Consider the following 15421-nt stretch of genomic DNA (forward strand, 5'->3'; position numbering starts at 1 on the left):
TATGCGCTGCTCGTTCTCCATTTTACCGAGAAGAGCAATTACGAAATTGAACGCCCTAATTTACAAGAGTTAAAATTCCTTTATCATTCAACGAGTCTCACTTATCGTTAGGGTTAAGGCCACACGCCACTCCATACCGTTATTCCTTTCAGTAGATGTTCGGAGATAATTATTCAGCCATGTAGAGCAAAGCCTCAACGTTTCAACACTAATTAGCCAGGGAGCTGCTTAAATCTCCTGCCGGCCGGTAGGCTTAACGTCACTCTGCCTGTACTGGTTATCCGTTCCCTTCCTTTCTCATCGACTGGTCTCGACTGCTGTCGACGTAAGTCCCATTTATAATTCTCAAAATTGCTACTCATTTCCTGAACGCCAAAGGCCGTCTCTCTCTCTCTCTCTCTCTCTCTCTCTCTCTCTCTCTCTCTCTCTCTCTCTCTCTCTTTATATATATATATATATATATATATATATATATATATATATATATATATATATATATATATATATATATATATATATATATATATATATATATATATGCGTATATATACATTTATATATATATATATATATATATATTATATATATATATATATATATATATATATATATATATATATATATATATATATATATATATATATATATATATATATATATATATATATATATATATATATACAAAATATACGAAAAGAAAGGAATAAACATAAATGCTGCTGCAATTATCATAATATTTCTCTTGTTCATGAATAGCAAGTGGAGCGTATTCTTACTTCATCTATTGTAAAATCCAAACGTAAGTATAAACATTCTTTTGAATATCTGTTATGACTTGTTTATGTTGAATACATTAACATACACATGCCTACAGAAATTTAGCACAGACTTACAGGAAGATATATACATACAAGAGTGAAATCATTTAATATTCCACGTACTCTTGGACATCTGAAACAGAAAAGATGACGGTCATACGATAAGTTTTGCGTCATTATAAGAAAAGAAAGGATTGGCGGAACGCATAAAACGAAAGAGAGTGTCCGTGCAAAGGAAATAAAAGTAATTAGTTTCAACGTCTGAAAAATAAAAAAAGTGCGAAAAAACATATTTTACTTTTAATTGTTTATTATCGGGACTTTTCAGCGCAATGGCTTCTAATAACTGTGTCGAGAATTCTTTTATAATCGTTGTACATGAATTAGGATTTAGACAATAAACTTGACTATTTGAATATCGGAAATTTTACATGCCAACAGATCACTTAAAGTGGCTTCTGATCCTCCTATATAGGCTTATAAAGCCACTAAAATTGTGGAAGTTTTCTGCACTAGGGCTCATCTACGATTCAATAGTGGGTCTAGAACTGGTAGTGATCGTTATGTCATTTTTTCTTGGAGTCATCCACTGTCAGAGAAACCGCTTGATGTTAAAAAAAAAATATACAGTATATTGATAACATACGCATATAAAGCGTGATGTAGAGAGTAGGCTATTGACGGTCTGTGGTGTATAAAGGAATTAATTGGATGCAATTAGTACTTTATGATGAAAGAGAAGCTTATGTTTGAATAATTAGAAATATAAAAGACTAGACAGGTAAAAATGTGGGTCACAAACAAGATTTTTGCTTCACTAGACTTTTCCACCTTGACTGAAAGAGGAATGGGAAAATTAGAGGAAATGAAAAAGGTGGTTGCAAGATGACCAGTTATATACATAGAAATTGGGTTTTGAATGGAGTTCAGCGTGAATAACAAGTGTCATATCGTGATAGTCAAGAGCATGTACAGAGATTAAAAAGGGAAGTATAAACCGGAAACCAGAAAGATAGAGCAATAATTGCTATCCTATGGTCTCTGCGATATGCGCTGAAAAAAATCATATCTTTTCAGTTAAAATTGTAAATGATTAAATAACGTTAAGGCTGCTGAAAAATAGTTGTTAATGTAAGTGGATGAAAGTGAGGCGAAAGAGCGAAAAATATAAAGGTAATGAAAAGATATGGTTGAAAGTTTAGCAAGGAAAAATAATGAATCAAAGAATGCTGGTAGTGATATGTTTACATGGAGGTGATACCGGACAAAAAAAAGGTGATAGGTGTGTAATTAGAAGCTTTTGGAAAAAAAAAAAAAACAGGCGACCTAGAGATGTTACAGAAGGAGACATTGATGTATAAAATTTGAAAGAGTATGTGCTCCTTCGAAACGATTGGCGTAGTAACTGTAATCTTATGGGGATCGAATGTTCGGCTCTTCCTGGCTGGCCTTGGTGATAAATTAACTGGGTGATCTTATATAATGTATATATATTCCTATTATATATATATATATATATATATATATATATATATATATATATATATATATATATATATATATATATATATATATATATATATATATATATATATATATATATATGTATATATATATATATATAAACTAGAAAACTGATGGGTAACAACTTCTGAACAGCAAATATGAAAAAATGCTGTATATGCCTGACATCTTATCTATAACCAGACAAACGAACTCTAAATGAAAAGTGGATGTATACATACATACATATATATATATATATATATATATATATATATATATATATATATATATATATATATATATATATATATATATATATATATATATATATATATATCCACTTTACATAGAGAGTATGTTTGTATGGCTAGAGATAGACAGACAGGCACATACAGCCTTTTTACAACTACAGTTCCAAAAGATGTTACTCATGAGTTTTAGGTGATATTTTGCGATGAGGTAGACAAGGAACTCCCAACCCCAACCTCACTATGACCCAGTGTACTTAGTTAATTACCAGTTACTTAATTCAGTTTTGTTCAACAAAAGGAAAATGGATTTGAACGTAAATTGTTTGTGTCGCACCGACCTCACCTGAAATTCAAATCAAGGTTCTCAGACTTATGAATTGAGTGTTCTAATCCTACGACCACGAGTTAAAATTGAGTTAATTACAATACACATATATGTATATGTATATATATATATATTTATATATATACATATATATATATATATATATATATATATATATATATATATATATATATATACTACACTGCCGTTTAGATTCCGTTCAGTTGCATTGTTCAGAAAATGCTACAATGTAAAAACCACTTTCCCACCATAGGGTTCCAGATAGCCACTGTTGATCTATTTCCATTTTTTTCAATCGTTACACTGATAAAGAATATATTGGTCCTAGCTGTAGTTGTTAGTTTCCTTATTGAAAGTGATGTTTAAGTATTTGCAACGTTTTCTTGTATTTAAGAAATACCCCACATTTAAATGTCACTGCAAAAAATGTGACGCAATGCATAGGAGTATAAAGAGCTTGTACCTCATTTCATGAAAGAAGCGTCCTAAAATAAATGTAAACTTGTGGTTAATAGAATACCATTTAGTAACTAGCACAACTGTCCTTCATCAATTTCCGTTAACAACTCTCCCTTACACGGTGTATTTCCTGTGCATAATGAACTACATGCTAAAGCTTAATCATTCTGTGCTGCTTTCCCATGCAAAGCGAATGGAATTAAAAGCAGTGTTCACAGATGCACAGTATTTTCACCCTAGCCTCAACCCACCAACCCATCTCAATGCCTCTTTCTAAAGAACTCTCTCCCAATACCCATAAGGACCTTCACCAACCAATGGTAAACACTCTCTCGTAATGCCAGATCTTCCTTTTGAGGTATCCCTTTTCCTTCTCCCTTCCTTCCTCCATGCAGTTTACCTATTTCGTTCTTCCCTCTTTTATAAATCTCATTAGATGGAATTAAGGTACAGTCCGCTTCTCCTGAATGGACGGTATCTTACCATTGAGGATCAATGAAATGGGTTGATGGCTGTCAGCGTAAAGTATTCCACGTTCTATATATATATATATATATATATATATATATATATATATATATATATATATATATATATATATATATATATATATATATATATATATATATATTATTATATAGATATGTATATATATATAGATATATATATAAATATATATATATAATATGTATATATATGTATACATATATGTATATAATGTATAAATATATATATATATATATATATATATATATATATATATATATATATATATATATATATATATATATATATATATATATATATATATATATATATATATATATATATATATATATATATATATATATACTTAGAACGTGGAATACATTACGCTGACAGCCATCAACCCATTTCATTAATCCTCAATGGTAAGATACTGTCCATTCAGGAGAAGCGGGCTGTACATTGATTCCATTTAATGAGATTTATAAAAGAGGGAAGAACGAGATAGGTAAACTGCATGAAGGAAGGAAGGAAGGAAGAAGGAATAGGGATACTTCAAAAGGAAGATCTGGCATTACGAGAGCGTGTTTACCATTGGTTCGTGACGGTCCTTATAGGTATTGGAAGAGAGTTCTTTAAAAATAGACATTGAGATGGGTTGGTGGGTTGAGGCTAGGGTGAAAATACTGTGGATCTGTGAACACTGCTTTTAACTCCTTTCGCTTTGCATGGGAAAGCAGCACAGAATAATTAAGCTCTAGCATGTAGTTCATTATGTACAGGAAATATACCGTGCAAGGGAGAGTTGTTAACGGAAATTGACGAAGTGCAGTTGCGCTAGTTACCAAATGGTATTCTATTAACCACAAGTTTACATTTATTTTAGGACAATTATTTCTTGAAATGGGGTACAAGCATTTTATACTTCTATGGACTGCATCACATTTTTTGCACTGACATTTAAATGTGGGGTATTTCTTAAATACAAGAAAACGTTGCAAATACTTAAACATCATTTTCAATGAGAAAACTGTATACATGGTATATACATATATATATATATATATATATATATATATATATATATATATATATATATATATATATATATGTATATATATATTATATATATATATATATATATATATATATATATATATATATATATATATATATATATATATATATGAATATATATATATATATATAATATGATATATATATATATATATATATATATATATATATATATATATATATATATATATATATATAAAAGTGTGTGTGTATATTGTTATAAACGAGGTACTCACACGGCATTTTTATCCCGTTACTTATGTAAATTAAAGTACTAGAAAAACAGAAAAGGACGCAACATTTTCCAGAAAATTTAACAATTCAATGAACATAATTTGAGATGGTTACATCTTTTCATATTCTTTTCATAAACAATCTTTATAATTTATCAGCTGTTTTGAATAATAAAACAACCATTATATAGCTTGCGTTTGTTTTGCAACAGTGCTTTTGCAGGTTTAGAAAATTATTAATTATAATAATTTAGCCCAAATAAACATTACTGCGGGATCGGTTTATGCTTTTCAGTGCATCAGTTAAAGTATTGATTCCTTCGCTACTCCATTTTGTAATTTTTAATTTGTGCTTTTGCTTGTCTGACATATCTTACCATGTTTGTGCAATATTCGTTTAGTGCTTTTATGCAGGAATTTTCTATGGATAATGATTAAAGTTCCCGTAGCATAACTAATAGAAGACAAAACGTAATTTGAAATTATCTCCACTCAAGTTGCATAAGTATTATATGAGATTTATTTGCAGGCAATATTTGCAGAAAAATAACTATGACTGGGTTCTATGTGGTCAGACTTTTAGAACAGATTCTGTGAGAATTTTCTGCACATATTCTACTGCATATTACATCATCGAATATATATAAGTAACATCTTTTATCTGTTCCCAGAATATAACACACTTGCTCCTATCCCCCTCCGGGGCAGGACGGTAAACTCTCCTTCCTGGAGTAACTCGGATTCGGGGGATTTGCGCGCAGAATTTTATGTCTTTTCCTCCGAGGATACATTTCTTTTTTCCTCCGTTTTCCTACCAGTGTTGTTTTAATTATTCGATTGTTTTTATTTATTGCTTAAATTTATCTTTACCCATTCATTTAATCAAATTATTTATTTTTCATTTTCTTCTTCTTCCCGCCAAATTGAAGAGAGATTTACAAACAAGACAACCCACCCTCACACTCCAAAGTCCTTGTTGAGCTATTGATAAACTGTCAGTCTACTGTTCTAATCGACAAGCGTATGCAATAACGGTCTTTCCCGTCGTAGGATTTAAAGGATTTCAAGTTTCGTCCATGACCATTGAGAGCTGCTTCACATCATTATCACATCAGGGGTACTCTTTGGGGAAGAGCCCGTGCTGGCAAAAGTTCAGTTCAATAAATATATAACAAAAAATACGCAGGCCAGAATATGACCTAGAAACAGATGCATTAATGCCATTATAAATGCTTCAGAACGTTTTATAGTCATCATAATTTACAGTGTTTTCAACAGACATTTATTGTTTAAAATATCATAAGCAAATATCGTTCTCTTTCAGGTAATGCTTTTGATGAATATATCATTGCCCTTTTCTCCTCTCTTTAAAAAATGGTTTATGTTTCGTCCCTCAATAACGGACTGAGCATTGAAAGCGTTCCTTTTTACCTTTTTCCATGAGCGTCATAAAAAGCCGTAATCTCTTTCAGGATATAAATTGCGCCATTGAGAGAGAGATGATTATTCCAGAAATTCGTTCGCTCCTACGGAAGTGATGGAAAAGGTTTTCTTTGCAGTCTGAATTCATGGGGATCCGAAATTCTGATCGTTGTGAAAGAGACCCCAACGAACGCGATGCATAATGAATTAGGCTGCGGAAGCATGGGGACGATTGATACCCAGAATTCTGGTCCCGGGAGACCTGTGATTTTAAGGGACAATATTCCAAGGGATTTGTGGTAATCCGTGCACACGTCTCAGCCGGACTGAATAAAACTTATAAAGTGTTGCAATTAAAAACGGCCGTAATGTGTGTGTGTGTATATATATACATACACACATATACAGGGTATATACTGTATATACATATATAATATATATACGTATATATATATATATATATATATATATATATATATATATATATATATATATATATATATATATATATATTAAAACCTGGATGGGTGAGAATTATATATATATATAACTATATATATATATATATATATATATATGATACAATATACAAGATCCCTATATATATATAAAGAGTTAAAACCTGGGTCAAAGTTCCCAGTGACGAAGATTGTTCCCATCTTACCTTAGTTTCAACCCTTTTAGAACTCTTGAAAGTTTTAATGGCCTGCTGAAACACCTGCCTTTGACCAGAGAGAGAGACAAGATCCCTTGTTTTACCAAGAGAAACAGTGGGTCAAAGTTCCCAGTAAACGTACCCAGATTGTTCCCATCTTACCTTAGTTTCAACCCGGGACATCTCATGTACGAGGCAGGATTAATACTGCCTGCCCTACACACACACACAGAGAGAGAAACCTGAGAGAGAGAGAGAGAGAGAGAGAGAGAGAGAGAGAGAGAGAGAGAGAGAGAGAGAGAGAGATTCAACATCAAGGGTGATTTCTTATTTTTTTAATTCATCAGTTCCGTAAAGTTTACAAACAATATAAAATTCTGTAAAAGTGCAATAGCAGCTAAGGTACTGAACAACTTTATGACATTTCATTACTCCGTTTTACCTCTAGTTATTAGATACAATGGCGTCGTTGTTTGGTTATGAATTCCAACAGAAATGTTTGGGCGAATATAATTTTCTTGTGCAAGGTAATTATAGAAGTGAGATACGCAAGACTATACACTCAAAAGCAATTAAATTATTAAGGAAAGTACTTCAGTTCGAGCTTGATAGCTCTCCTTACATTTTTCTTCTACCTAGCAGTTTCATTGTGATTTTAAATATATTTCCGTTGTTGGCGTTTACCGGAGATCAATTCACTAGTCTAATTGATAGGAATTTCTTAATAATAAGAATGTAGATTTCATCATCAACCTCATCACTATTATCATAATTAATGCTGCCACCAAAATATAATAATTCATTGTGTAATTCATGACAATATAAATCCTTGTTTTAGGAGAATAGCAGACGCACGAAGTTGAAGGAATTACGATAATGGAACGAATCAAATTACTGTAAGTCTAGACAGATATTACGTAATAAACATCTTTTATTCCTGTCTCTAGACACCGGCTCTTTAGACGTTGATTATATTACATAAGCAAATGGAATATTCGGAACTCATTATAGAAGTAAGCGGAAACGTTATAAAACAAGTCTAATTTAACATGAATTGCATCTCATTAGTGGCCACGCAAACCTGTCTACAGTTTCATAGTGAACAGAATAAGTTTTGTAAACTATGATGCATTTGCACGCTTTAAAATTATCATGACAGTTAAGTATCATAAAATATAACAATACCTAATAAATTCACTTAAATATCAAGAAGAGAAACACAGTAATGGTGTCATGCTGATCTCTTGCAAGCAAGATGCACGCATGATTACACTGAGAGAGCAGAAACCAGGAGATTCATTTTTCACTCTCTTTGATTCTCATGAGTGTTTGATCTTGAAAACGAGATCATCCTCTCGTGAGATACGAGCGCCCGTGTAAGCTTGCTCATTTTCTGTGGGTGGAGGTGAAAAGGTCTTAGATCGCTCATTGCAATCCTGGTCTTCAAAGGAGATATGTAGGTTACAGGGAATATGTGAAATCAGGGATTTCACGAAATCCCTAGGGAATTTTGTGAAATGACCAGTTCGCTTAGGAACATTTGATCCCCGAGGGCTAGTACTAAACAAGACGAAACAGTGGTTCATCTACACTGTTTCGCCGTGTTTAGTACTAGACCCTAGGGGATCAAATGCACTTAGGGACATGTGGTCCCCCAGGGGTTAGTAATAAACACAACGAAATACATTTAACACCGCCCCCCCCCGACTAGTTCTAAACACGGCGAAACAGTGTAGATGAATCACTGTTTAGCCGTGTTTAGTACTAGCCCTCGGGTTTCAAACGTTCCTAAGCGAGTTGCTCATTTCACAAATTCCCTAGTGATTTCGTGAAATCCCTGGCTTTCGCATATTCCTTGTAAAACACACACAGACACACACAAAAACACACACATACATACAGTATATATATATGTATATATATATATACATATATATATATATATATATATATATATATATATATATATATATATATATATGATAATGGGAGGTCTGGAAGCTTCATTTCTCTCTGAAACCATTCTGGGATGATACACAAGAAACAAGGTCGTGGGAACCGTAAATAATTTAGCTATCAAGTCACTGTAATATTTGTTTTTTTTTTTTCTGCTGATTAAGAGTACCTTCCATTGAAACAAAGAATTTCATCGTTATGTCTAAAACGTCATCACTCCATGTTCCATCTCTCTCTCCCTCTCTTTCTCAGAAATCAGTAAGTTATACCCGTTTGGGATATGATATAAGGATGTAACACACAAAACACGCGCACACACATATATATATATATATATATATATATATATATATATATATATATATATATATATATATATATATATATATATATATATATATATATATATATATATATATATATATATATGTATATACTGTATATATATATATATATATATATATATATATATATATATATATATATATATATATATATAGACACACGCAATGTGTGCCTGTGTGTTAGTGTGTATGCATACACTTACGCCATGCTATTTCATGCCAATGTATAGTAATAATTAGGTAAAAAAAAAAAATAGCAGTTTTCAAAAGCGAGCTGGTTAAAGGAGAGAATTTGACTGCAAATCTAAAAAAAAAAAAAGTCGGTTTCAGTGACCTTATAGTTTTTACGCAAGAGGAAACTCCAGTTAATCTATCTAAAAAATCAAGTATTCGGAAATTCCCCCAAAACATTATTACTCTTGTTTCAACTCATCTGTCCCCGAAAAATTAACATTCTTTGACATATGGCCATGGCTATACTGTGGGATGTACTACCCTCAGACAGGGGATGAAAGAAAAATGGTAGAGGAAGGACACGAGAGAGAATAACAATCGAATGGCTATGAAAGAGACGAGAGAGAAAAATAAACGAACCAGAGAGAGAGAGAGAGAGAGAGAGAGAGAGAGAGAGAGAGAGAGAGAGAGAGAGAGAGAAATATAGGAGCCCCAAGTGTCTTAGATCATCGTATTACAGGACTAGGTCTAGGCTTTTTTTTCAAACTTGATTAATTGACGAAATTCAGTACTTTTCGTATTAAAAAATGTGACATTAAGTAACATACCTTACCCTTTCACAATTTGATGCTCGTGTAAAGTGCATAAAATTTTAAGTTAGGTTGAGCTTTAGCTTATCACATTTATCTAGCTTTTATTAATGTTACCCGGTTCGAGGTAAATCGGCACATCATGGAAAAATATCTCTAAATGAGCCTCCAATAATATATATATTTTTCAATATCCCCAATTTGGATTAACAAATACTTTTCAATGATGATAAGCTTTGCTGTATATATTATCAGCTAAGGGGGAATGCATTTCTGTACGTAGGCCTATGCTGATTTTATCTCACACCAGCCTTTCCCACTCATAACATTTATCAGTGTCAACGAAAGAGTAGACCGATACTGATGAATTCCTGAATGTGAGAAAAGCAGAAGCATATTTAAAAAACCGTTGGAAATAAGGTGCTTCTTTCAGCGTCACTGGGAAAGTATTTTGAATGCTTAGACTCACGTAGGATAAGCACATTGATCATACATAATTTTTCCTTTTAAATCAATATTTTTGCAATATTTATGACATCGATAAGGCCGTGGCTTCCGTAAAACACAGCTTGGCTTTGTAAACAGCCAATTCTTTAATGTTCTCCAGCCAGAAATTTAAAGAGCTACTGTAGCATTATTCTCCCCTCCCAGCGTACTGTAGGCTAAGCCCACTTTATTCTTCTACTTAATTCCGTACAAGCAATATAGGGAAAGTTAGTACTGAGATCAGTATAAAAAAAAAAAAAAACAAGAAAACGTATGCAAAGTTCGAACTAGAATGGAATTTTGTGAGTTCTGACCGGGCCAGTAGGCTTAGTGTATGGGGGGATTTTATTCACGAATTAATGCCTTTTACCAATTAAAGAAACATTTATGAAGAAAAAAGACGTAACTGGAATATGAATGTTAGACACTGGTAGTATGAACGGGATGTGTACTTCTAAGAAATCGTAATAAACCTAAGCAATAACTCGAGTTTACTGTTATATAGGCTGTCAGTTGAAAATGCACAATCGCTATTAAAAAAAAGTCATTGGGCATATCCACAAACATTTTAATATTTTAAAGGCTGCTTGCGTAACATATGTTGTTTATTAAAAACAAGATATTTTTTACATCAGATAAGTGCAGACTACCATATTAGGATTACAACGGTAACAGTTCATTTGCAGCTGAAGCTCTGACTCTGAACGTCAGGTTAGCTCCTATCCGCGGCCTTCTCCGTATACGTTCACCAGCATTTCTTACTGGTGCTTAGTTTTTATATAATTATGGCCCTGGTATATCAGTAGTGACTTTGGAGGACATATTTTACTATTAAAGTTTTTTTTTTTTGCATTTGCGTCATTTTCCCGTGTCTTCCATATAAATAAATGCTTTGGTAGTAATTCAAAGTCGATTTGATTAAATTCGAATAAAATGGAATTAAATCAATCAGCCGCGGGTATGATCATCAGGTACATGACAAATTGTTAATAAAGACAATACTCCGATGGCAGATCAGCTGGCACGGTGACATCGACTATCCAATAGGCTTCTATGCTTGATAGAGTAACGCTGCCCGACGTACGATAAATTTAAATGTCATTTATCGCACTTACATGGCCACATATCTGGGCAGCCACGCACTCCTGATCATAAATAATGTTCATTTTATGTATATTTTTCTCAGTGGAAAGTCATTTCTACAAGAGTTTTAAAAACTCCCTTGTCACAAAGTATACGATACGTTGGGTGCCATGACACGGTGATACTAACCAGCCCCAGCGGTACACCAGCCAACAGTTGTCTAGCAAATATGAAGGTAGTTATGTGCTCGTGAAAGAAGCATGCGCTTTCCGTTGTTTTTGCCCTACATATTTTGTTGCCTGCCATTTTTTTGCAATTTATGATTGCAATTATGCATACTAAAATTCTCAGGCAATTTCAGAGGGCTATGAGTCTTCACAGGACGAAGTAAAACTCTGAAAACAAGAATTGTTTACAACCGGTCCAGCTGATGTTGGTGACGAGAGCCATGATCTACTCGTGTTCGAATTAGGAGCTCCTGTAGATGCCAAAATAAGCCCATTACCCAAAAGTAATAGTATAATGAAGCTGAAAGAGAACAGACTAAATGGTTTCATAATGAGTGTTGTTTGTAATCGGTGTAAATTTGCCTGCATAATTAACATTAAATATAGTCAGTGGTTGTTCTAGATGACACCCTTTGTTGAATATACCGTGAAACAACAGGTTGTGGGAGGAAGGTGACCGGGAACTATCTGGAGGAAGATGACCTGGAATTATCTGTCATCTGGGGTGTTGGTAAGTACATATGTATTATTTTTTAGTAGAATTTGTTTTTTTTTATATTTTTGTAAAGTGTATACATCATAGGAGACATAGTGATGTATAGGATGAAAACATCTTACCCCAGGCTTTGTGAGGATAATAGATATATCCAAAACTTTAAGAGCAGTTTCCAGCTGAAGCGATTTTCAAAATTTCAGTGCAAATTGTAATTTTTAATTTTTGTGTTTTACGTTGGTACATGAGATAATTATGTTCTTGTGTATTTTGTATTAATTTAGGAGTTGTCAGCTATCTGTATTAACAGTTTTATTATTTAAATGTATGTAATTCAGGTGTTAATGTTGGTATTAGTAAGGAATATAGTTATTGGAATCTATTGCTTTGAAAATAGACAAAAAAATGTTCAAAACGCGGAAAATAAGAAGAATTCGAATATGTATTGAAGTAAAACCGAGGAAACGAGTAACGTTAGGTAAATGTAATTGAAATCGAGTAGTAAGTAAAATTCCCTAAAATTATCCCCTTAATCTGTCTGATGGAGACTTTACGTGTTTTCTGGTATTGTAGATAATGCGTGCGCGCGCACACGCATATGTATGTGTGTATATATATATATATATATATATATATATATATATATATATATATATATATATATATATATATATATATATTGTGTGTGTTTGTGTTTGTTCTGTTTTTATTTCGTATTCCCCATTTTCTCCATTTATGTCCAACTGACAGTTTAGCTCAATTCCCTTAAATATTTTATTTTAATTTTTTTTATAATTATAATATTTTAATGCATAAAAATGTTTTTTTTATATGTTCTGTTAGTTTTAATTTATTTATCAGTGTTTTGCCTGCGTCTTCTGTTTCCTTTGCCAAAATTTTCTTAGTAAATTGTCACTTTTTTTTTATGTTCTGACTTTGTATTTGTGCTTTTATATGAATTTTAATGTCAGTATTTTTATTTTTATTTTAGAACCTGTGATGATGTAATAGTGGATTACGAAACAGGAAATTAATATGTAATCGAAAACCATTCAAGAGTATTTCATATATATATATATATATATATATATATATATATATATATATATATATATATATATATATATAAGTATATATAAATATATAAAATATATATATGTATATGTTTATGTATTCTATATATACATATATATACTGTATATATACTTACATATATGTATATATTATTATATATGTGCATATATGTATATGTGTGTGTGTGTTGAATTTTAGTATGACAATGAGAACCCAGTCACAAGCCTAACAAACTGTCAAGGGTCCTTAATGTGTCCGGTATTTATTTTTCATCGCCACCGAGTGCCAATCAAACTTTGAGTTACATAGCTGGAATATTCGTAAGACCAGACGTGTAGTAAAGGTATTATTTTCCTCGTAGTCTTAATTTTTGTATGCGGCGTGGTCCACCTCATTAGAAACACGAGAAACCCGTATTCATCATATTATACAAATAAGGTGATTGACGGCTAGATCGAAATTATCTCCAGGAATCCAGATGATGGATATTTGCTTTCATAATCACGTTCTTGGTAGGGATAGTCACGATTTGTTTGTTGAATCAACTTAAGGGAAGATAATTAGTTCCTATTAACGATTAATGGAATAATAATCTGTCGTGATTAATATTTTAATCACTGTGTAAATGAATGTGAATGTTGCATGTGAACTGAAGGAGAAAAACAAGGAAGGTTTAGGGATTAATTTTGTAGGTAATATTGGTAAAACGTTAGACTTCATTAATACGTAGCCCATTTTTATTTTCTATAGCATGTCATTATCTTTTTCCTTTTCAAAACAGGGCAATTTCTGAATTTTCTTGAATCGTTCGTTTTTGTTCACTGTCTTAGTATTAGGTATGTATATGTTGTTTTCTATGGGCCATACGCACTTTTTTTTTTTTTACCCAATGTTACTCCCCCTTTTTCATAATTTTTCTCCGCTTTCTGTAGATGTTTTCCCCCACTTTCTTTATTTGTTTATCGTTTTTATGTTTTGAAAAGTATTCCGTTCACATAAGCATGCATTCATATCAGTCAATAACAGATTTACAGAAATATACTTGTTTTAGTTTTCTGTAAAAGAAAACTATTGTGCTGGCTCTGTCTGTCCGTCCGCACTTTTTCTGTCCGCCCTCAGATCTTAAAACCTACTGAGGCTAGAGGGTTGCAAATTGGTATGTTGACCATTTACCCTCCAGTCATCAAACATACCAAATTGCAGCCCTCTAACCTCAGCAGTTTTTATTTTATTTAAGGTTAAATTTAGCCATAACCATGTTTCTGGCAACGATATAGGACAGGCCACCAACGGGTCATGTTTAAAGTTTCATGGGCCGCGGCTCATACAGCATTACACCGAGACCACCAAAAGTTGGATCTGTTTTCGGTGGCCGTGATTATACGCTGTAGCGGCTGTGCAGAAAACTCGATTGCGCTTAAGAAACTTCGGCGCATTTCTTACTTATTTTGTTATGCCTCAAATACAGCACGCTCTCTCGAGTAGAAACTTTGACCGCAAAGTAAATTCTTAAGCACAGATTCCGTAACGGGGAAAGATATATAGCCTTTTGAAACAGGACACTCCAGTTTCATTGTATTATTGTACAACTAAATTTCTATTGAACCGGAGTGTGAAAATATCCCAGTGGCGGTTTATCTCTTGACTATAAAGGCAAACAATATGTTTTATGTTTTGCGATTATTGCTTTGGACTGTAGCACGTGCATGTTGATGTTTCATTCTTTTATGGATTTTTCAGA

The 15421-nt window shown here is 32.5% G+C and overlaps 1 long non-coding RNA gene across 5 annotated transcripts in view; it reads left to right on the forward strand.

Annotated features, from left to right (window-relative positions):
* The first annotated feature begins 12112 nt into the window (after positions 1–12112).
* LOC136842659 (uncharacterized) overlaps positions 12113–15421 on the forward strand; it is a 542312-nt gene continuing 539003 nt past the window's right edge. For all 5 annotated transcript variants that reach the window (XR_010854300.1, XR_010854298.1, XR_010854299.1 and 2 more), the window contains exon 1: positions 12113–12624. This is a non-coding gene — a long non-coding RNA (uncharacterized lncRNA). The remainder of the gene's footprint in view (positions 12625–15421) is intronic.

Source organism: Macrobrachium rosenbergii, chromosome 10 (assembly GCF_040412425.1).
Source record: "Macrobrachium rosenbergii isolate ZJJX-2024 chromosome 10, ASM4041242v1, whole genome shotgun sequence".
NCBI classification, from domain to species: Eukaryota; Metazoa; Arthropoda; class Malacostraca; order Decapoda; family Palaemonidae; genus Macrobrachium; species Macrobrachium rosenbergii.